At 43.8% G+C, this 24,907-nt stretch overlaps 1 protein-coding gene, 1 long non-coding RNA gene and 1 other non-coding gene across 3 annotated transcripts in view; 1 reads left to right on the top strand and 2 right to left on the bottom strand.

The window, feature by feature from the left end:
• Positions 1-24,907, bottom strand: part of LOC138949825 (uncharacterized) — a 484,249-nt gene that overhangs the window by 83,095 nt on the left and 376,247 nt on the right. The window lies entirely within an intron of this gene.
• Positions 4,707-9,385, top strand: LOC138950239 (uncharacterized). The gene is made up of 3 exons (XR_011450572.1): positions 4,707-5,759; positions 6,125-6,305; positions 7,410-9,385. It is a non-coding gene; the product is annotated as an uncharacterized lncRNA (long non-coding RNA).
• Positions 20,382-20,455, bottom strand: Trnah-gug (transfer RNA histidin (anticodon GUG)). Its single transcript has one exon. It is a non-coding gene; the product is annotated as a tRNA-His (tRNA).

A 24,907-nucleotide genomic window follows, 5' to 3' on the forward strand; every position in this document is an offset into this window, starting at 1 on the left:
GTTACCTGGTTGCTGACTGTAAAATTCATAAGCATTCTTTTTTCTGTCTCGGCCGAGACCAGATGTTTGTCGAACGGCTTCGAAATTCGTGTGTGAATTGTCGTTTGAGTTCGAAGTTATTTTCAGTAGTAATGTACGTCTACTGTGGACTTTGTTAAAGTCGGTTGCGTAAAGTGTACGCGATGATTTTCATTAGCCTGTGTGAGGTAAGTCATATTTCTTGGTCTAATTGGATAGACTTTTGTCAGTTTTTGCTGAAGGTGAATTAGCGGCCGGTGGCAGGGGACAGGGAACCTACATTAGTTACCAGTTGTACTGTTTTGTCTCGTCTTTGTGTTGTTGTAAATAGTGTTCATCATAGTGTTTAAAAGGAAATCATTATAATGGTAAATTATATGGTAGAAGGAAACCAAAGTTTAGAGTCATTGTGCTTCCTCCTCATCCCTAATAATGATGTCTATTGGAGGAGGAAGTCACGTGTCTTATATTTTTGGGGAGATTATTGACTTTGGCCTTCTAGGCTTTCAGTGTTTACTGTCGAAGACAGACCGGACGGGAAGGTGCGAACCCTAGCTTCACAGCATGGAGGAGGCACCACCACGCTGCTGCTTGAGCAGCCAGTTTGGACTCTCGCATCGTCACCCCCACGCTGCTGTGTGAGCAGCCCCTCTGGATCATCTCCGAGGCTTCATTACGCTGTTTTGAGCAGCTATCTTGTAACGTCACAGCGGCGCAACCACGCTGCTGTTGGGCAGCAACATCGAACCGGCGCCGTCGCTGCAGAGTGTGTGCCGTGTGACAGCTCTTAACTGGGCTGATTCTCTCACCCCCGCGACAGAGACGCAGGTGTCGACCCGAGGGCGCACCCCCCCCCCCCCTGAATTCGTCGAACGTGTAGATAAGTACTTTCTTACGATAGATATCATTTATGGAATGAGGAGGGCCTTTATGACGTACGTGCTTTGTGTTTGACTATCCTGATTGTCTCGTATGTCGTTTGTTGACATTATTTTGACTGTTGTGTACTTTCTCATGTTCATTATGTTCATCTTCATGTATTCGTGTTAACCCTTCCATTGTTCCATCCATCGTCACCCCCATATTTCACCCAACTGGGAACTATTAAATATTTTCATTTATTTACATCGGTGTTCTGTGAGTGCTGTGTGGTGTGGCCAAAGTTTTTGTGTGAAAAACTAAACATGCAAACGTGCATGCACGCGACACCCGCACACAGCACGACTCACCACCCAGTTCCTCACCAACCACCATGTCCAGATGCTTCCCTGGCCATCCATGTCGCCAGACATGAACCCGATAGAACACCTCTGGGATGAATTGGACAGACGTGTGCGCAGGCGAGAAGAAGCGCCGGCAAATCACCGCGATCTATTGCAGGCACTTCAGGAGGAGTGGGACACCATCCCACAGCAAGATATCCGGCATCTGATCCAGTCCATGCCCAGAAGGTGCCGGGCAGTTGTTGCTGCTCAAGGTAGTCACACCCCCTACTGACTTGACAGCCTCGGCACCCAATCGTATTGATTGACTGATTGATTTGAAGATGCAAATGAACTGTGTGTGCATTCAACTGTGTCCATACCAAATTTCAAACAAATAATCTAAATATTGAATTTTCTGTTAATTTTTTCGAAAAATAAAACAAATTTGGCAAGTAGCAACTATGCGTTTCTTTTTTTGAACAGTATATAATAAAGTATGAACACTTGTGAAGTTTCCCGAAATATACATGCATGAACCTCCTTTTGGTAGAGATGGTTGATACATGTATCAGTATGACACGTGATAATCATACTTGCCCATAATAACAAAACAAAACGTTACGTCATTGATCTTCGACCCGGCGGTCCTTGACCTTCGCCGGTCGTCGTGGGTCGGTGTAGACCCAGAAGGGTGTTTAATTGCAAATATCTCTTAAAAAAGTAGGAATTTTTTAATGACCTTTTAAGAATGCCTTAGACACCTACAAAGCTCTTATGTCCTAAAAGATCATTACATTTCAGCGAGAAGTAATTAAAAAAACAAAGGTCAAATTAAGACTACACACGGAAGACATCGTAGGCCGTGCGGACCCATGTTTTTCAAACTGAAGGAACTTACATAAAAACTCGGGAGAGAAGTCACAAAGCTTCAGGTGTTGGCTCTAAACATCATTTTCTACGATCTGTTTAATTTTGGAGTTAATAAGTAAGTTGCATGGAGAGAAATTAATACATAACAATGTGTGTCCACACGGCCCCACGACGTCTACAGAAGGGTATTCACGTTTTTCCTTTTTTGAGAAGCTTTAGTCCGCACGGTAATAATTTAATAAATAATCTAATTTAATTACTTCTAGCGGAAATGTAACCACGGCGTCTACGGAAGGGGATGTACGTTTGTGCTTCTTTGGATAGCATGGGTCTACGGAAGGGTATGCATATTTTCCTTCTATGAGAAGCGTGGGTCCGCACCGCCCCACGATGTCTTCCGTGTGTAGTCGATAACCCGGTCCGCACCGCCCCACGATGTCTTCCGTGTGTAGTCGATAACCCGGTCCGCACCGCCCCACGATGTCTTCCGTGTGTAGTCGATAACCCGGTCCGCACCGCCCCACGATGTCTTCCGTGTGTAGTCGATAACCCGGTCCGCACCGCCCCACGATGTCTTCCGTGTGTAGTCGATAACCCGGTCCGCACCGCCCCACGATGTCTTCCGTGTGTAGTCGATAACCCGGTCCGCACCGCCCCACGATGTCTTCCGTGTGTAGTCGATAACCCGGTCGGGCGAAGGTTAAATTGGACAGACAGACGAGCAGTACTTATAAGACGGAAAATAAACTTATCTGACAAATTGTTCAGAAACCCGTTCAGAAAAGATTAGCGAGACTGAGAGAATCACTCGTATTGTTTTGTCACAACTAAACGTTCCCATAAAATACCTTGCTTGTTTTTTAAAATTCTGAACTTGTGGAACGTTGGCTGTCTACTTGATTTTGGATTTGGTGTAAACAACACTTGATTCATAATTCATCACATCAAACAATTGAAAATATGCAAATAGGACACGCACACAAGCAAATGCTTTTTGGATTTCATGCCCACAGTGAATATAATATTTACTTACATTTTCACCGGCAGCGTTGAGGTAATGGCAAGGGAAGTGGTGAACCTGCTTCCAGACCGAGAGCAGAGGGAGTAGAAGGGGTACCTGACCTCACCACATGGAAGATATGTCACACTCCCATAGTTTAAACTAGGCCATGCGACTTTTTCTAGTTCAAGCATTTTATGGGACGCTCTCTTTCTCAGGCTAATACATCTTATCATTCCATGCAAGGTTCTTATCTGTTTTGTTCTTTTACCATGTGAAAAATATTGGTTTAAACTTTACCTTTCTCGTACAAAAATAATTCGAGGGGGGGGGGGAGCGGAGGCGTGTGTGTGTGTGTGTGTGTGTGTGTGTGTGTGTGTGTGTGTGTGTGTGTGTGTGTGAGTGTGTGTGTGTGTGTGTGTGTGTGTGTGTGTGTGTATGTGTGTGTGTGTGTGTGAGTGTGTGTGTGTGTGTGTGTGTGTGTGTGTGTGTGTGTGTGTGTGTGAGTGTGTGTGTGTGTGTGTGTGTGTGTGTATGTGTGTGAGTGTTTATGTGTGTGTGTTTGTCTGTGTGTGTGTGTGTGTATGTGTGTGTGTGTGTGTGTGTGTGTGTGTGTGTGTGTGTGTGTGTGTGAGTGTGTGTGTGTGTGTGTGTGTGTGTGTGTGTGTGTGTGTGTGTGTGTGTGTGTATGTGTGTGTGTGTGTGTGTGTGTGTGTGTATGTGTGTGTGTGTGTGTGTGTGTGTGTGTGTGTGTGTATGTGTGTGTGTGTGTATGTGTGTGTGTGTGTGTGTGTGTGTGTGTGTGTGTGTCTGTGTGTGTGTGTGTGCATGTGTGTCTGTGTGTGTGTGTGTGTGTGTGTGTGTGTCTGTGTGTGTGTGTGTGTGTGTGTGTGTGTGTGTCTGTGTGTGTGTCTGTGTGTAAAACAATTTGAAAGCCCGATAAGAAATACACGGAAAGCAAACTTGGCCTCAACCAAACGCTCCTTGCCCCCACCATTTCCTGGCCTCAACCAAACGCTCCTTGCCCCCACCATTTCCTGGCCTCAACCAAACGCTCCTTGCCCCCACCATTTCCTGGCCTCAACCAAACGCTCCTTGCCCCCACCATTTCCTGGCCTCAACCAAACGCTCCTTGCCCCCACCATTTCCTGGCCTCAACCAAACGCTCCTTGCCCCCACCATTTCCTGGCCTCAACCAAACGCTCCTTGCCCCCACCATTTCCTGGCCTCAACCAAACGCTCCTTGCCCCCACCATTTCCTGGCCTCAACCAAACGCTCCTTGCCCCCACCATTTCCTGGCCTCAACCAAACGCTCCTTGCCCCCACCATTTCCTGGCCTCAACCAAACGCTCCTTGCCCCCACCATTTCCTGGGGTGAAGGCATATGGACATTTAGGTGTAAACTGGAAGGGGAGGAGGGCGGGGGGCGCAGGTGAAAGTGACTTTACCGGTGAGAAGGGAGATAAGAGTCTTGGCCAATCTTTTTTTTTTTTTTTCCTTACACCTGTTTCTTGTCCCGGTGTGCTCTCACGCCGCCCCGTCCCCGCACTCGCTGCTCCATCCACATCTGAATTTCGTTGCGCTGCCAGACTTGTCGATTTTACAGACGCTCCAGGGGCCGGTTTCATATACCGCTCTTATCCTAACTTAGGAGCTCTTAAGGGGTCAAGATGGGGTTAAGAGCAAAGTTAAGATAGGTGCGTTTCACGGACCGCTCTTTGGCCAAAGAGCGCTCCTATGTCGCTCTTATCTTAGGACAGCCCCCCCCCCCAGCCCTAAGTTAGGTAAGAGCAGACAGAAGCGCCCCCAACTTGCAAGGGAGATAATTTTAATCCTAAAAATGGCGGCCGTAAATGAGACTGTGAGTCGACTCGACTCGTGCATCATTTTGCGATATAACATGCGCCATCAACACATTTTCGTCACCGCACGGATCCGCGGAATGCCCAAGACGATAAGGAGAGTGCCGCACGCTTTCATTTGTCAAAGCATGGACTCCTGTTTGAAATATGTTGACAAGAGTGTGGACGGTATGCAGTTTAGCACTTACAAGCACCCGCGAAGACTATGATTGCACCGTTTTCTGCGTGATTGATGTCTGTCAGTCCATGCACGGCGACATATTCTACATCAGCAAGGAAACGAGTCTTCGCTGCATTCACCGAATGTATATTCTGCCTTGCACGACGAGTGTGAACCCGACAGGAAGCGGCTAACCACACGTACTCGTGAGCAATTCCAGATAGCTTGTACTTTTTCGGCGTGTTTGTGGTGCTGTTTACACACATTTTCGAACAACATTCTATCAGTCAGTCAACGAAACAAAACAGCACGAGTATAATATCAACAAGGAAGGATGCCACGCCGTGACGGCTTCTACAGGCATTGAAGTAGTTGGTGACGAACATCTTTGGACCGTGTGTCGTGTTGTTCTATGGCCAGGGTGTGAAAAGGGTACCATGATTTTAAATGAGAGTTGGGTGTGTCCTGCAATCCAAGCACCTCTGGGCTTGTTCATATACGGTGACATTGGCTACATCTTGACACCCTGAATACTCAGTCACACCCTATATCTACAGCAGTGCTCCAAGCAGGTTAACTCAACACGTGAACTAGACACGTCAGCAAGACACGTCAGCATTGTTTCCTGTCATGATGAAAAAAGGTAAGGTTTGGAATAGATCTAAAGCATAATTGATCAAATGTTCCTTTCAAGGCATGCTACTTTTCAGATTGTGTTTGGGAATGTTGTTGCAGAAAATGTCAAGGTTATAAAACAGCTTGCATGAGAGAGAAAACATTAGAGCAGAAAAGGCATGTTTGAAACTTAAATGGGTTGTTATTGTTAATCAGCACCATATATATACTGACTGTGCTCGTTGTAAGTTTGACTTGGTAGCTGTGCTGACAGTGTTGTCTTAGTATCATCTGCACTGCAGATCTGTGCAGCGTATTCACCTGGTAATTGTAAATGCATACAAGCAAACAGCATTCAGCAAACACTCATAATTTTCTTTCTTGTATCACCAGAGAATAAACTTCATCACCGTCTGCATCGTCTGGCACCACCATGCTCTCCTCCAGTGTCATCTTCTACCCGTGGACACTAACATACAGTTACCAAAGCAAGGGCAGAGACAATGAGGAATGCCAATGAAAGCATAAGTCTTAGTGAACGTGGTGTGCAAGAAAAGACTGGACATCATTTCAGGTAAATATGTTATGCTTGTAATATGATACTCATTCAGTCATTGACAATTCTGTAGAACATTTGGAAAACAAAAGAAGAGGCGTTCTGGGATCACATAGTAGTAGTATGCATACACATTGAAAGAGATGTGTCAAAACGTATTGTTCTCACACACACACACAAAAACTGGACAGTGAGTAAGAAGAATGCTGTTTCAGTGTTTGACTTCTTTTTTAAACTTTTATCTTTGACTTTAAATTTTACTACTCCTTGATATCAACAAAACTGATTCTTAAGTGACAATAACTAGTAATTTACTAGTACTAAAAACATGTATTTACGCTGTTAACGTGGGGGGGGGGGGTATTTTTTTGTTTGGGAGAGGGGGGGCATAGATTGTGAGGAGAACAGAACATGCTCTAGGGGATTTCAAGAAATTGTGCTAATTTGTAATTCGGTTGGTTTGTTCCATTTCCTGAATTGTTAGCCTTGTCTGATTCATTTTAAAGGACTGAGTCATTGCTGATATACAGAGCTTTCTTTTAATTGTTTAACCCCTCTAAATTAACGCAAGACCTCGTGTTTTTTACTGTTGAAGCGATTGACACGTGCATCGGCAGTAATGGCAGAACACAAAGTACAAAAGTTAACCAAAGAAGACACCCGGTTCTGGACAGATAATTGATGTTCTTCTCCACGTATGTAAACGTTGCCAAAGCGCTTCGAGCTGTGAAGAAGCGCTATATAAATGTTCTATTTTCATTATTATTATTATTGTGTCTATCCTGAACTTGAGTTCATTTTTAAATGGTACCTTGTGTTTTTTCGGGTCAATTTTTGGGGCATCCTTTTTTGAGCAGCGGAAGAGTGTGCCACATTTCCAAGTGAAGTGCCTTTAATGGCTTGGAAAGTTTGTACAAAATGATTCGGGAGTGATTTTTTTTTTAAAGTACACAATTTGTACAGATAAAATGGTTTGCTAAGTGTAGTATGAATAAGAGCAAGTATTAGAATTACTCACTGTCTTCTCTTTTTCTTGTAAGATCATTATGTGGTGAAACTGCTCTGTTGCTAACATTTAATACAAGAAACCTTCTGCTCTTATGTTGCTGTTCCTTGTTTAAGGACCTCTACCCACACACTGATGCTGACACTCGTTGAGGGGCCAACTACCAACACTGATGGTGATACTCGCTGAGGGGTCGACTACCAACACTGAGGCTGACACTCGCTGAGGGGCCAACTACCAACACTGATGGTGATACTCGCTGAGGGGTCGACTACCAACACTGATGGTGATACTCGCTGAGGGGTCAACTACCAACACTGAGGCTGACACTCGCTGAGGGGTCGACTACCAACACTGAGGCTGACACTCCCTGAGGGGCCAACTACCAACGCTGATACTGACACTCGCTGAGGGGCCAACTACCAACGCTGATGCTGACACTCGCTGAGGGGCCAACTACCAACGCTGATGCTGACACTCGCAGAGGGGCCAACTACCAACACTGACCCTGATACTCTCTGAGGGGCCAACTACCAACACTGATACTGACGCTTGCTCACGGGTCAACTACCAACACTGATGTTGACGCTTGCTCAGGGGCCAACTACCAACACTGATGTTGACGCTTGCTCAGGGGCCAACTACCAACACTGTATGTAGTGGCCACTGTGTAACCTCCCTTGCACAAAACAACAAATTTTATATTTAAAATGGTTAAAGGAATTTTTTAAGCATTTACATTAATTATGCTAGGAACAGTCTGCAGACACAGAAGTATACAGTGGTTTTGTCAATATTAATTAGCAGTTAAAAGATGTCCAACGTTCATATTCTATTTCTATACTACCTGTCAACAACAACAAACTAAGCAAACGCGTTTGAGGTCAGATCATTTTGATGAGGCCATTTATTGTTAAACCAATTATAAGACTGAAAAGGCCATTCATTGTCCTATGTTATTTAGAAAACAGATTTAGTTTACACGAGGTACTGTTTATAAAGTAGAACCTACAAGACTAGCATCCCCAAAAATCAAATTCGCAAAATCAAGTTTAACGCGTTAAAATCGACATACAATCAAAACTGCTGAAAGGAAACCTGTTGTGCAAGTTATTAGAAAGAACAATTAAATATGCATCCAAACAGTCAGTTTAGTTTACATATCTGGTCTACAATGGCGTAATGGCATGATGAACGGTATGTAATTCTTCTGAGAAGCCGTAAAATGCGGTTTCTGGGGCCATTTTAGTGGGTAATCAGAAGAAATCCAGCACATTTAATAAATTTCTCAATGCATTGCCTTCAAACGTCCGGTAATTTATGCTAAGACATGTCGTTAAGTACATCAAGTCATTCAAGAGATTAGGTTTGCTTTTATTTGACATGCCAGAAAGAGTCCTTAAAATAGTCGGTTGGTCTAAGCTGACTCATCAAACAAATTTAATTTGATGCTACAGGCAAATCCGGATAAGACGAAATTGAAGGGACCGAATTGTTATTGTGTCCTATCCGAAATTTCGACTTGGTCATAGTACAGTGGAACCCCTCTCTAGCGACCTTGAAAATGTTGACAAAAATCGGTCCTTATGGAGGGGGGTCCTTACAGAGGGAGGGGGCGGGGCCACAAAGAAAGTCACCTCAGATTTAAAAAAAAAAAAAGAAAACAGAGAAGTTTGAGTTGCTGACGACCGTTTCCTCAAGCAAACTGCTTCGATTTCATGTTTGACATTGTCGATGGTGTCCACCAGTTCTGGCGCATGTTTCAATGCAAAAAGAGTTAGTTTCTGAGCAAGCATTTCTTTACAGCAGTCCCTGCAATGATGAAGGCCCTCCGAGAAAGAGAGTGAAAAATCGGCCACCGTTCTCAGCATCGCGTATCTGTGTGTAACCTCTTTCATTGACAAGATACTCTTGTTTCCCTGCAGCCTTGACCAGTGAGTCGGTTACCTAATCTGTGAACCCTTCAGTTGTGTTGCTTTGTCAAAAGTTAGACACAGTCAACTAGTTTTGCTCTGAGTGAACAGTGCAGCTGGCCTCAATTAGCCGGTGACACCTCTCTGGCCACAGCACCAAACAGTACATGGCTGGGGGGAGAGAGAGAGAGAGGGGGGGGGGGGTAGCTGGCTAACTCAGTGGGGTGTCCGGTGTCACTGCATGTCAGCAGGAAGAGCATTGGAGAGAAATAGAGAGGTGTACTCTTCCAAACAATTTCCAAGGATCAGTTGTTAGGGCTTAGGGTAGTCAGTGAGGGAGAGTGAGAGGGGTGCGACTGAAGAGTGAAAAGTCACTGCCACAAGATCGGCATGCAGCATGGCGATCTTAACTACTTAAGATCGCCATGGCATGCAGTCAATAAAGCCAGACAAGAAGAATGATTATGACATGCGGCTCTATCTGCTGTTTTTTTTTTTTATTCAAACTGGTTTTCAACGCTTATTCTCACAAAGCATCTGCACACCTGCCTCTGCCTCTGTGCTGTGTTTGTGTGGCTGCTTTCGTATGATGTCAGTGCATGGTGAGTGCGTTCACTGCCTTGTCACCACTTCCCCACCTTTTTCAGAATGTTTTCTTGGAGTTGGATAATTCTCCTTACTCCTCGCCCCCTCCTTACTCCTCGCCCCCTCCTAACTTCAGTTCATACTTTATTGCGTGCCGACTGACCAGTCGGTGTGGCGTCCGTGTAGAGAAGAATGGAATAAGGTTACACAATGCGCTAGTGTGAGACGCCAAGTTTCGTGTTTCGAGTTGCTGTAGTAAATATAGAGTAAACTTTGTCTTTGGGACTGACTTTCTGTTGTGTGCTATCCGTCTTTCGACTTACGTAAGAGAAATCCCATTTCGAGCTCAGGGTGAATTAGGTGATGAGTTTCACTATTTGTTCAGTTGTACCGACGAAAGTATAGTGTCTGAAAGAAGAAAATTAATTAGTCCTTATTACCGATCTCACCCAAATTGTTTAAAATATGAACAGCTAATGAATTGTAAATCTAAGATAAAACTAATGAAGCTAGCAAGATTTGTAGCCCATGTTATGATTTTAGTATGTTAGCGTTATATCTAGTTTCTTTATTGGTATGTATATATGTAATACATGCTTTTGTTTTGTGTTTTTACAAAAGATGCATGGCATAATGGTATTGCCAATTTACTTCAGCTGTATATTATCGTTGTCCGCTTAATGTATACATATTATCTGCCTGATTTCTTACCTGATTTTGTTATACCTATTTTTCTTTTTGTTTGCATGTATGGAAGTGTATATTGCCAATTTAATTTGGTCGTATAGTATTGTTGTATTTGTCCGCTCAATTTATATACATATATTAACTGTCTGATTTGTTACCTTTTTTTTTTGTTAAAGTTATATCTTTGTTTCAAAGCCCTCTGGGCCCAAAACAATAAAATACTTGACTACTTGGTACTTTGTACACATAGATAAAGAGGGATAATTCCGGACCAGAATTTCTTTGTGTGCTAAGCGAATTTTTGACTTAACCGTTTGTGAGTTAGCTGGATTTGCCTGTATCTTCAACTTCAAATAACAGATAAGCCAAATACTCAAATTTCATGTACATATTTTATCAGACATGGATGGTATGAGGATTTCACAGCGAAAGTAATCTTTAAGAAGTGGACTATTTTCACAGCGCTGAGCACAAATAGCCCACATCAAGCTCACTGCTGAACATTTAACTGCTAGCTGCTGAGCAGGGCTTTTGAGAGAGCATTTCCCAAGAATGTTTGTACGCGTTTGAACAAGTGATCTGAGCAGCTGTCGTTGATTATGAATTACATTTCAGTGTAATTTGAAGCTTTAATGTTTGTTTAAAGCCTGCATATTTAAAACAAATTCTGTTTTCTTTGGAAAAGGTACATCGTTATTTTTAAAAATTCTTTTTAACATGTCGCATAACAGCAGTACTAACGTCTCAAATGACTTGACATTTTGTTTGTACCGTAAAGTACCTTTGTAAGCGCCCACCCCCCCCCTGTGCACCAATTCCGACCCAAAGTAGGGGGTGGGCGCTTACTAGGTACTACACCCTATGCATGAGCAGTTTTCAGTAAGAAATGTGATCTTTGATCACTTCGTAATCATATCTTCTTTCTTTCTTCATCTTCCATTGTTATATTTAGTCAAGTTTTGACTAAATATTTTAACATCGAGGGGGAATCGAAACGAGGGTCGTGGTGTATGTGCGTGTGTGTGTGTGTGTGTCTGTGTCTGTGTGTGTGTGTGTAGAGCGATTCAGACTAAACTACTGGACCGATCTTTATGAAATTTGACATGAGAGTTCCTGGGTATGAAATCCCCGAACGTTTTTTTCATTTTTTTGATAAATGTCTTTGATGACGTCATATCCGGCTTTTCGTGAAAGTTGAGGCGGCACTGTCACGCCCTCATTTTTCAACCAAATTGGTTGAAATTTTGGTCAAGTAATCTTCGACGAAGCCCGGACTTCGGTATTGCATTTCAGCTTGGTGGCTTAAAAATTAATTAATGACTTTGGTCATTAAAAATCTGAAAATTGTAACAAAAAATAAAAATTTATAAAACGATCCAAATTTACGTTTATCTTATTCTCCATCATTTGCTGATTCCAAAAACATATAAATATGTTGTATTTGGATTAAAAACAAGCTCTGAAAATTAAATATATAAAAATTATTATCAAATTTTTTTTTTCGAAATCAATTTAAAAACACTTTCATCTTATTCCTTGTCGGTTCCTGATTCCAAAAATATATAGATATGATATGTTTGGATTAAAAACACGCTCAGAAAGTTAAAACGAAGAGAGGTACAGAAAAGCGTGCTATCCTTCTCAGCGCAACGAATACCCCGCTCTTCTTGTCAATTCCACGGGCACTGCCTTTGCCACGGGCGGTGGAGTGACGATGCTACGAGTATACGGTCTTGCTGCGTTGCGTTGCGTTCAGTTTCATTCTGTGAGTTCGACAGCTACTTGACTAAATATTGTATTTTCGCCTTACGCGACTTGTTTTTCTTGTTCGTATTGTCATTAGAAGAGCTTGGGGAGACGAATGTCGTCGCATCCTTTTCTTGTCTGCAGAGGTGCCGCTGTCGGCCGCACTGTGTCTCTGTTTACCTTGAACAAGGGGTACGTCTGGTTGGTATTGGTACCTCGCCGAGTGGAGACAGCATGCCTTTGTTTACAACGCTTCAGCCACATAGGTGATGCAACAAATTCGTCTATGTCCAGTCCACCAGCCAGTTCTAAGGCTCCTCTTTGCAAATCTTTGTTGCGGACGACACGCCCTTCCGCCCGCTCTTGATCAAGATATTCTAACACACCTTCATCTACCTCTTCTGATCTGACGTCTCGACCGCCATGTAACTTTCGCTTCTTCTTTTCCTTTCCCGCCTGGTGACGTAAAAGGGTATTGCGATTCTCTCGCCATTCTCGTATCCTTTTTCTATCTACCCCAAACTCACTTGCTGTTTGCGACACATTTCCATTGGCGTTATTATCAAAATAGTCAAGAGCTGACAGCTTAAATGCAACGGTGTACGATTTGATCCGCGGCATCTTGTAATCATTGACTTGCAGGCGTTTAGATCCAAGGCGTGCAGACACACGTGATAGGGTTTACAAGAAAGGGAAATCATTCACAAAACTAGCAGATCAAGTGCGGAATTTATATTTCCCCTGATTTCAATGGTGTAAAGTGGGGGGTGGGCGCTTACAAGGTACTATACCCTATGCACGGTTTTGGACTAAAAGTGGGGGGTGGGCGCTTACTCGATACTGGGCGCTTACAAGATACTTTACGGTAATTCGGTACATCTGATTTGTTGCTTAATTAATTTATTTGATAATTGTCGGTAAAAATACCGGTTAACACCTCACAATCGCAAACCTGTTTAATGTTGTCTTTTCTAATTCATGACATGTGTTAGCACGAATCACCAAATATTTCAAGGCAATGCGTTAAAAAGTTGCAGAAATTCAAATGTATTGTTTTGTTTCATTACCCGCTAAAACGGCTTCAAAAACTGCCTTTTATGCCTACTGAGAGGATTACCACATATACCTACTGAGAGAATTAACACATACACCGCTCAGCATGGCATAGTAACAAAATTGACTGTTTCAGATACACATTTGATTGCTCTGATTTTTTGTCGATTTTAACGCAGGAACCTTGATTTTTCAAATTTGATTTTTGGGGGTGCCTGTGTTGTAGGAATCACTGTATACACACTACCTCATGTGAACTCAAACAGCTTTTTGAATAAGGGCAATCAATACATGCCCTTTTCAGTCATATAATTTGTTTTACAATAGACTGCCTCATCAAAACATTCTGCCCTCAAACGCATCTGCCTAGTTCTTAAAAGAATCACGCTTTGGACTACACAGTCCTGATGATGTGGGTCGTGTACAATCCATACTTTCCAAAGGAGGATTAAAAGTAAAAAGTATGGGTCGTACACTACCCACGCCATCCAATTAGGAGTTTTGCCGTCTCTTTGCATAGTATTAGTAATTAGTATGGGTCGTACATGACCTACACCATCCCAGTTAGAATACACAGGGTAAAATTCCTTACGGAATTCCATATGGGTCGTCCGCAACACACATCATCCCGACTGAGTAGTTCAAATTACTTCGTTTGTGTTAAAAGATATTTTTCAAAAGTTGTGCAATTGTATGGTGATCGGAGATTACATGAAGTCTCAATTAATTAATAATGTTAAATAGTTTCAGAGATATATATCCCTTACAGCAATGAAAAGTTGCTGCAATGTCGCTGCGAGGTCGCAGCGATCTAAACCCATCACGGCAACTAGTCGCAGATGGTCACGACTACCCACGATGTTGGCACGAGCCTCACAACAAGGTCGCAGCTACCCACAACCTTGGCGCAAGCCTCGCGACAACATTGCAGATAGCTGCAACCTTGGCGTGAGTCTCGCGACAACATCGCGGGTAGCTGCACCCTTGGTGCAAGCCTCACGACAACATCGCGGGTCGCTGCGAGCCTCGCAACAACATCAAAGTTAGCTGCTCAAAGTTAGTCTCGCAACAACATCGCAGGTAGCTGCGACTTTGGCGCGATTACATGGCTGTTAGTTGCGACCTTGGCGCAAGCTTCCCAACAACATTACAGCTAGCCGCGACCTTAGGGCCATGACATTGTCCAAATATAGTGAGCAGAGTGCTTTCCCTCAGTCAGCCATATTGAAATAGCTAGCCCCGGATGAAGGTATGTGCATGCAGGTCTCTGCATTTTGAAAAATATTTGCAAATTTCTGGAGCATTAATGATGATTTTTCGCTGTAAAGTCTAAGGTTAAGTTCTGGTCTGTAGTAATTTAATAACAAAAAAGTTTACAGGTCTGAACTGTTGAATACAGGGATGTTAAATTAGAATCTAACTAGCTGCTCCATCCTAAAATAATAATAATCATGATCAGGTACTGAAAAAAATATTCTATCAACAAGAAATGTAGTGCGCATGAAAGATGTTAGTTTAATCGATCAAGTATGAAAAAGACAAAATAAACCCCTGACAAATGTCAAAGTAGTTGAAGCATTAAAATAGTGTATGGAATTAGCAAAGTCATGCAGTTCTCAACTGACATACCTGCTAGCTGCATATGTACCACCACTTCAGTGAATGAATTTTTAATTTCAAACCTGGTTAAGAATTGACTAATCATAGGCACATAGCAGGAAGCTCGCGGGAAGCTTGTGGCAAGTGCACTAGGACATCGCGGCTATCCGCGACTAAGTCGCAACATACTTGTAGGAGGGGTCTAGGACATCGCAGCTAGTCGCGACCAGGTCGTGGCAAGCTCGCGGGTAGGTTGCAGCTAGCCGCGACTTGAGAGGATAAGCTAAAAAAAAAAAAAAAGTAATCTACAAATGTTGACTTTGTGGGTACAACATTTATGAATACTGGAAAATGTGTATCTTTTCAATTTGTTTTCTTATAGTCTGTTAGAGATTATCCTCTCAAACAAAATATCTATCAGAATGTCTAAAATTAAAACATTTCTGCAAAAGTTTAAATCATTCCGATGAATAGTTTGGAATCTATCTTGTCATCCGTGAACTAACCTGTTTTGATTGAACGCTTTGCCATTTAATAAGTGATATGATAGATGTTGCTTTTTGGGTCCAGCGGACCATATAGGCCAAATCAGGACCCCGCCATTTAATAATTTTTACTACAGACAATCTAAGGGGAAAAACAATTTTGGACCATATATTATCATTCTACGTACATTGAAGCTAATGCACACCAAATTTTAACACAAACTGTTCTGTTTCATGAATGTTATGGTCAAATGACTTGAAGAGAAAAAACGGTGTATTTTATGGTAGCTTCTGCCCTCAACTTCTGTTGGAATATGCACCATTTTGATCACTGTGTCCATTGACTTTTGGTATCCAGTGTATTCAATTACGATGAAATTCATAGCCTCGTTGATTTTCGGGCTGGTGTTGCTGATGATGTCGAGTTTAAAAAAAAAAATTCCATGTAAAATTATTAATTCAGTGACCTGCGTAAAAAGAGAGGGGATAGTGCGATATGACGATTTTTTTATATTTGATTTTGACTCCAACCTTGTTCAACACACAGTAACTAGTAATTCTGAATCATACACACTTTGAAGGCAAACTTAACCAGGTTTTATGTGATATTTTTAGTTTCATGAATAGTTCACGATATGAATGTAGCAACAGCAACAAAAACATGCTAGAAGGATATAGTGTTGACAATTTTACACTGATTGACCACGATGCTAAATTAAGTTGGTGTTGTTGTTTTTCTTTCTCATTTTATTTTGCATCTGCCCACAAAAAGCAGTATAGTTTCTTTTGCAGCATTTCAGTGATATGTTTATTATAAATTAAAAACCTTCAAACAAAGCTTATTGCACCCATTTTCGTACCCTAACTAAAGCATTAGTTTCCGTGTTCATTCATTCAAACGTTCTGTGACATTTAAGGCAAAATAAATGATTTGGCTTTCTCCCCGTATGTAAAAGTTGTCAAAGTGTGCCTATTCTGAATTTTCTTCAATGTATTATTGGTGCCTAACGTTTTTCTAGGGTCGATTTCTGGGGTACAGTGGAACCTCCCTTTTAAGACCTCAAAAAATCTGAGAAAATCAGGTCTTTAAAAAGAGGGAGTCTTAAAATGGGGGTAATTTTGTGAACAGAAAGTCTGAAAAATCAATGCCTTAACAAGGAGGGAGTCTTCAATTAGGGGGGTCTTAAAAGGGTGGTTCCACTGTACCCTTAAATAAGAGGCGATCGTGTAACCCATATAAATTAAATCTTTGATTCCAAAAGTGTGCGAGATAGCCCACTCGATGGCCTTTAATGACAAAGAAAGTTTGAATGAATTGACACGGGAATGATTTTTCTAGTAGGGGTACGAAAATGGGTGCAACAATATTTTGGCAGAGTGTATATGCAATGGCCATAGTATTACCTACCTTGCATGAACAAGATCAAGGTTGATCAGACAATTGTGTTTGTAACTTTGTCTCACATAGCCATAAACAAGCTGGTAGCTGTTTCCCAAACCAATATAAAAAGAAACAATAAGTAAATAAAAATACCTTAACTCACAGTCACCCCATGAATTTGGAGCAACAGGCCCAAGAATAATGTTTTTTAATAATACTAATTCTTTTTAAACATTGTTCTATAACAAGCAAAAACTATCAAACATATTAGGAAATGATTTTACAGGTTGAACTTTTTTCAGGTAAAAACTAAATACATACCTTATGCTTTAAATATTAATGTACATGTCTACTATCTGATACTGTATCGCATTAACTTTAAACAGCCTGACTCATTGTGAAATTGTGCAAGTAAACATTTTGACATGGTGCTTATTTTTTAAAGACACAATCTTTCCCGTTCAAAGAATTGTTCTCATCATCACAGATCTGGACTGTCTTTTGCATGGATTGATGGAATAAGACAAGTCTTGCACTTGGACAAACACTTGGCGGAGGGGTGTGCCTTTTGAAATTGTCTCTTTCAAATGAAGAATATGTTCGTAATCTATTTTAAGGTTTCACCTGACCATCCTCTGTGTATATGATACAGCTCTCTTTAAAGATATCCTTGTTATGCAAACTATCTTGTTAACCACCCCATGTACATTATGGGATTCGTAATGCAGTATTTATGGCATTTATTGCTATCTGGAAAGTATGAAAGTAAAAATCATTACTTTTAGGTACATGTCTAAAGGCAGTTTTGATTGATTAAATTTTGGATGATCACAGGTGTCAGTGACTGAATGTAATCCACAAAAAACCTCCTAGTCCTAGTCTGCAATTATCCAATGTACAAATATAAACGTATTCATGTTGGTGTTTATGATGCTTTAAATTACAGTGTAAGGAAGGTATGTAAAAGGTAACCAGAAAAAGGTCAAACAATGTAACCCTGCTATTTCTCGTGTTAAGTTGTGGTGAAAATTGATGCATCGCATTGAAATAAAGACAGATGTGAATGATCAGAAGATTTTAATGACGTTTTGTTGGGTTCCATGCTTGCTGTTGGCATTTGCAAACTGCTTGTGGATAAAAGTCTGTGTGTGTGCTTGTATGTCTGTGTCAAGATATGAACACGTTTATAACACAAACAATGCTTTCTCACTGAAATGACCATCGGTAGGATATGCTGACCAATGCTCTCTCTCTCTCTCTCTCTCTCTCTCTCTCTCTCTCTCTCTCTCTCTCTCTCTCTCTCTCTCTCTCTCTCTCTCTCTCTCTCTCTCTCTCTCCAGTATGACTGATCTACCACGGCTGATTAATGCAGAGTCAATGTCTTCACAAGTACAGAAAATAATTCATATCTAAGCAAAAACAAAAACACCCAGTCTTTGATTGTCTGAATGAAATACACTTTCCTTTCATTTACGTCACAATTGCATGACAAAGACGCAAGATAAGTTTAACAACTTTGACCTAACACACACCGAAAACAAAATACAGTCGCAAAATACCCCTCCCTATCTGAATCTGTCAGCAATGCCTCACGCAGATCGATGCAAGGTGCAGATCAAGCAAACACACACACACTCACACACACACGCACATAATGTTGTCTTAACCGGATCACTATATATTTGGGGGACATAAACTTCAGCCTATGCATGACCCTTCCCTTCAGTGGCAACTGTTGTAGATCAAATGGTATGACATTTGTGCAATTTCGAAACAAAGTTTCCAAATTTGGCTATTGTCTCAACAGAACAAGGTTTGACATTTAGCGGTAGCAATATTTACCTGATTTAAACCCTCCAAACTTTTACCTTTTGGATTGTCTGGATGTCTGACAAACACCCCCTTCACTCCCTAGATCATCGGTGACCTAAAGAAAGCAGTTACAGCTCCCTAAACAGCAAAGCTTTCGTGCCACTGACAATTTCGGAGGCGTAATTTGAAACACATTTTGGATAAAAGGTAAATTCTGATCATAATACCTAGAGACTCGAAACTGTGTAGAATGGTCGTGGATGAACTAAAGTGCATGCACAACAACTATGAACATATTTGCTAAACTCAAATGACTGAGAAAAAAACAAACTTCATTGTACAGTTACACTTTCGCAATGCCGCGCAAAATTCATTAATGACAGGAACGCATTCATCCATTGGAAATGCCCTGATCCTGCTTGTTATTGCTATATTCAAATAACTGACTGTCTAATATTGATTCATGTATACTATATGTCATTCAATTTATCCCAAATGTAACAATCTTGAGTGCTGAAATCGGGTATAGTTCGGTTACTGAACAATTCAAACCTCGTACTGTTGAGTCGATCCCCGAATTTGGCAACCTTTTTTGAAAATGCACAAAAGTCAGACCATTTAATCTATAAATGTGTCAATTTGTACAAGGGTCATGCATAGGATGAAGTTTTTGCACACCAAATATCAAGTGATTCGGTTTGCAGATGTAGAAGTTATTAACAATTTTGAGGCCGAGAAAATTCATTGCGGATGATTTCAAGGACGTCATTCAGATCTAGATCTATGTACTGTACCATGCAAGGCTCGTATTTTATTCGTTTCGTGACGAGCTACAAAAACTAGCCTCCACTATCGCGTTGCTTTCGTTGACATCCGCAAGGAGGGTTAACATTTCTCTCTCTGTAAATGTGTCCTTGCGTTGTTTGGATCCGTGTGGTGTCGTCTGCTTTTCGTCTGCTTTCGCCGGATGTTGTGACTTTCAATCGGACGTGACGCAACCAATCTTATACGCAACTAAAAAATATCGCTTTGCTGCTCTTAGCAAAGAGTGACCCCTGAGATGGTTCATGAAACGAGTCGTTCCTAACTTTCGTCCCACTCTCAGCTAAGAGCTCTTAAGGCCCTATTCCTAGGAACGCCTAAGAGCGCGTATATGAAACTGGCCCCAGGGAGGGATGTCGGGTCGTTGCGGTAGGCTACCCTCGTAAGTTGACACTGCACTTCTGCTGAGTCACTTCGACGGTGTTCAGTTGTGGGTCTGTCCCGAGCTAACGGACGCAGCCCACTACCTACTATGCCCCCTACTAACGACATTGACTGCTAAGTCGCGGAGCCAGACTGAGTGAGGGTCCCCTCCAGAGAGCAGACCGCCACCACGTCCCTCCGTCGACCCCCCAGAACGTCACACGTTGAAGACTGACAGCAGAAGTACTATTCAGGGAAGGATGGAACAGGAACACTGAGACCAAGGTCACCATGAGAGCTCCGGGCATGAAGGGCCACAAGAGCAAGGACAATTTATAATTTTTGGATGATTAATGAGATGAGGATGATTATAATGATGATGCTATGGATTTCCAATTTGGTTTGAGACTACGTGACAGGGCAGCACTCTACGCTTACTGTCATAATACATTGTATATCCTGGTGTCAACCAGGCTCGAGAACTGCCGCACCTGCGGTGTTGGTCAGGTAAACAGAACCTGAGCACCCTCAAAGTCGCATTCGTTAAGTGAATGACACTCGGCTGTGTGATTCCAGCCTTCCCATAGGAACCATAGCACTTCCACTCTGGGTAGGAGCCGACCGTAGCCCGAAAAACCCACATGACCCTGATGGGATTCGAACCCACGACCTCCCGGCCCACAGCCCGATGCGCTAACCACTGCGCTACGGGGGCCGGTGTCTTGGCCAATCTTTTGCCAAACGTCCGGCTACGCTTTGAAGTCCTATGAGAGCAAACAACAACAACAACAACAACGACAACGACAACAACACCGCAGACAAACCCCACCATAGTATCATGTGGAACATTAACACGGATACCAGGCAATGTAAACGCCCTTACTAGTTGCTTACAGGTATCCGCAACGGTTATTTACGAGATATTCCGATGGGTTTTTGCTCCAACAAGACTGCAAAGCGTCGCCGGACTTTTGTTGCTGTTATTCTATATTTGAAAAAAGTCGTGTGTACAAGTTGCAGTGAAAAACACCAATCAGTCTGCCAGTCTCGCTCCCTCGCTTTGCAATCATATGTCTGTCTTTTCATATCGTCCGTTCATAACCTCTACGTTTTGACAAATGAGCACTGAGGAATGTGATTGAATGAGGCTGAGCAGTGACGCGCTTTATGTGAGGCAGGGGGCACGACTCCTTTTATCGTGGGTAATTATCGAGGTACAGTTATTTCCCTTTGAACGTTCATCCGATTTGGGATTTATGGTTTTGCTTGCGAGGTGCAATTATGAGTAGTTACATAGCAACTATATTTAAACATAAAACACACCGCACGCAGGCACTCACGCAGGCGAACACGCATGCACACACATTCTCACTCCCTCACAAACACACAAGCACGTACGCACGCACGCACGCACACACACGCACGCACGCACGCATAAACACACACACACACACACACACACACATACAAACACACACACACACACACACAAAGCAGTCATCTACTTAACTCACCTCAGTATGGAGCGCTCAGAAATCCAGGTAAGATACAAGCCAGGACGATGTTTACTGTCCCCTACCTGCAGACAGGCGATGCAAAGCGTGCAGGTGAAACGAGCAGCAGCCAGCAGAGAGTGTGGATGTGCGTGTCTGAGGTCTTACCAACCTCATTATTCGCTGTAGCCATGGGCACGGACTGGGTCGTTTTACTGAAAAGTGAAAAAGCCTGAGGGCGGTGCCTGATTCCGTCGCGATATAATCTTGAACGGTTGAAAACGATGTTAAACACCAAATAAAGAAAGAAAGGGTCCTGATTGAGCCCGAAGTCGACGTCGCGAAGTCTTTACCCAACACTCAGTGCTACAGCCCCGCGCGGCCAGCTTGGTGTAGTCTTTACCCAACACTCAGTGCTACAGCCCCGTGCGGCGAGCTTGGTGTAGTCTTTACCCAACACTCAGTGCTACAGCCCCGTGCGGCCAGCTTGGTGTAGTCTTTACCCAGCACTCAGTGCTACAGCCCCGTGCGGCCAGCTTGGTGTAGTCTTTACCCAACACTCAGTGCTAAAGCTCCGTGCAGCCAGCTTGGTGTAGTCTTTACCCAACACTCAGTGCTACAGCCCCGTGCGGCCAGCTTGGTGTAGTCTTTACCCAACACTCAGTGCTACAGCCCCGTGCGGCGAGCTTGGTGTAGTCTTTACCCAACACTCAGTGCTACAGCCCCGTGCGGCGAGCTTGGTGTAGTCTTTACCCAACACTCAGTGCTACAGCCCCGTGCGGCCAGCTTGGTGTAGTCTTTACCCAACACTCAGTGCTACAGCCCCGTGCGGCCAGCTTGGTGTAGTCTTTACCCAACACTCAGTGCTACAGCCCCGTGTGGCCAGCTTGGTGTAGTCTTTACCCAACACTCAGTGCTACAGCCCCGTGTGGCCAGCTTGGTGTAGTCTTTACCCAACACTCAGTCCTACAGCCCCGCGCGGCCAGCTTGGTGTAGTCTTTACCCAACACTCAGTGCTACAGCCCCGCGCGGCCAGCTTGGTGTAGTCTTTACCCAACACTCAGTGCTACAGCCCCGTGTGGCCAGCTTGGTGTAGTCTTTACCCAACACTCAGTGCTACAGCCCCGTGCGGCCAGCTTGGTGTAGTCTTTACCCAACACTCAGTGCTACAGCCCCGTGTGGCCAGCTTGGTGTAGTCTTTACCCAACACTCAGTGCTACAGCCCCGTGCGGCCAGCTTGGTGTAGTCTTTACCCAACACTCAGTGCTACAGCCCCGTGTGGCCAGCTTGGTGTAGTCTTTACCCAACACTCAGTGCTACAGCCCCGTGTGGCCAGCTTGGTGTAGTCTTTACCCAACACTCAGTGCTACAGCCCCGTGTGGCCAGCTTGGTGTAGTCTTTACCCAACACTCAGTGCTACAGCCCCGTGTGGCCAGCTTGGTGTAGTCTTTACCCAACACTCAGTGCTACAGCCCCGTGTGGCCAGCTTGGTGTAGTCTTTACCCAACACTCAGTGCTACAGCCCCGTGCGGCCAGCTTGGTGTAGTCTTTACCCAACACTCAGTGCTACAGCCCCGTGCGGCCAGCTTGGTGTAGTCTTTACCCAACACTCAGTGCTACAGCCCCGCGCGGCCAGCTTGGTGTAGTCTTTACCCAACACTCAGTGCTACAGCCCCGTGCGGCCAGCTTGGTGTAGTCTTTACCCAACACTCAGTGCTACAGCCCCGTGTGGCCAGCTTGGTGTAGTCTTTACCCAACACTCAGTGCTACAGCCCCCTGCGGCCAGCTTGGTGTAGTCTTTACCCAACACTCAGTGCTACAGCCCCGTGCGGCCAGCTTGGTGTATTCTTTACCCAACACTCTGTGCTACAGCCCCGTGCGGCCAGCTTGGTGTAGTCTTTACCCAACACTCAGTGCTACAGCCACGTGCGGCCAGCTTGGTGTAGTCTTTACCCAACACTCAGTGCTACAGCCCCGTGCTGTCAGCTTGGTGTAGTCTTTACCCAACACTCAGTGCTACAGCCCCGTGCGGCATGCTTGGTGTAGTCTTTACCCAACACTTAGTGCTACAGCCCCGTGCGGCCAGCTTGGTGTAGTCTTTACCCAACACTCAGTGCTACAGCCCCGTGCGGCCAGCTTGGTGTAGTCTTTACCCAACACTCAGTGCTACAGCCCCGTGTGGCCAGCTTGGTGTAGTCTTTACCCAACACTCAGTGCTACAGCCCCGTGCGGCCAGCTTGGTGTAGTCTTTACCCAACACTCAGTGCTACAGCCCCGTGCGGCCAGCTTGGTGTAGTCTTTACCCAACACTCAGTGCTACAGCCCCGTGCGGCCAGCTTGGTGTAGTCTTTACACAACACTCAGTGCTACAGCCCCGCGCGGCCAGCTCAAGTTCGTGAAGCATTCTTCGTGTAGTGGACTTCGCGCAATTAATGACAGGCTTTAACCTCCGTTGTGCAGCCTTACACGCCCTTGATTGATAAACAAATCTATCATTCTGTCCGCTGTGGCCTTTATAAAACTTAGAGCCTTGTTTCACTCTACCTCACTTCAGCCTACAGATTGGTCCATAGATTGCCGGGCGCTGTGGCCTTTATAAAACTTAGAGCCTTGTTTCACTCTACCTCACTTCAGCCTACAGATTGGTCCATAGATTGCCGGGCGCTGTGGCCTTTATAAAACTTAGAGCCTTGTTTCACTCTACCTCACTTCAGCCTACAGATTGGTCCATAGATTGCCGGGCGCTGTGGCCTTTATAAAACTTAGAGCCTTGTTTCACTCTACCTCACTTCAGCCTACAGATTGGTCCATAGATTGTCGGGCGCTGTGGCCTAGCTAGTGGATAAGATGTTTAGGAGGTAGGGGAGAAATATCTCATCGGGTGTCGCAACAAATCCTCTCAGGAATTCCAAATGTGGCTTGAAATTATCCAAAGTCATTGTAGTTTCTAAAAAATTGAAACAGAAAACCCAAACTTGTTTAAACCTTTTAACTTGTGTACCTCCACTTCTTCCTCCCACCCATCCCTACTCTGCACACATTACACAACACAACACATCCATCATACGACACAGTGATGAACTGAACAGTGGGGGTAACTTAAGTACCTCCTCTTCTCCTCCCCCCCTCACCCCCCCCCCCCACTCTGCACACATCACACAACACAACACACTATAGATACGACACAGTTATGAACAGTGGGGGTATCTTAAGTACCTCCTCTTCCCCCTATCCCCCCCACTCACACAATAATAAACAAACAAACGAACAAAGAAAGTCTCTAAAATGTGCGGGACCGATACGCAGTGCTGAAAAAGAAAGGGGGGGGGGGGGGAGAGAGAGGAGGATGTTAACAAGTTTCCTGCGCTGTTCACATCAATCATACGACTTATTCGTGTGTACCTCCTATCCCCCCCCCCCCCCACTCTGCACACATCACACAACACGACACATCAATCATAGGACACAGTGATCAACTGTGGGGGTAACTTGTGTACCTCCTCTTCGTCCCCCCTTCCTTCCACTCTGCACACAACACACAACACATATAGTCATACGACACAGTGATTAACTGTTGGGGGTAACTTGTGTATCTCCTCTTCGTCCCCCCTTCCCTCCACTCTGCACACAACACACAACACATATAGTCATACGACACAGTGATTAACTGTTGGG

The sequence above is a fragment of the Littorina saxatilis genome, linkage group LG16 (genome assembly GCF_037325665.1).
Source record: "Littorina saxatilis isolate snail1 linkage group LG16, US_GU_Lsax_2.0, whole genome shotgun sequence".
NCBI lineage: Eukaryota > Metazoa > Mollusca > Gastropoda > Littorinimorpha > Littorinidae > Littorina > Littorina saxatilis.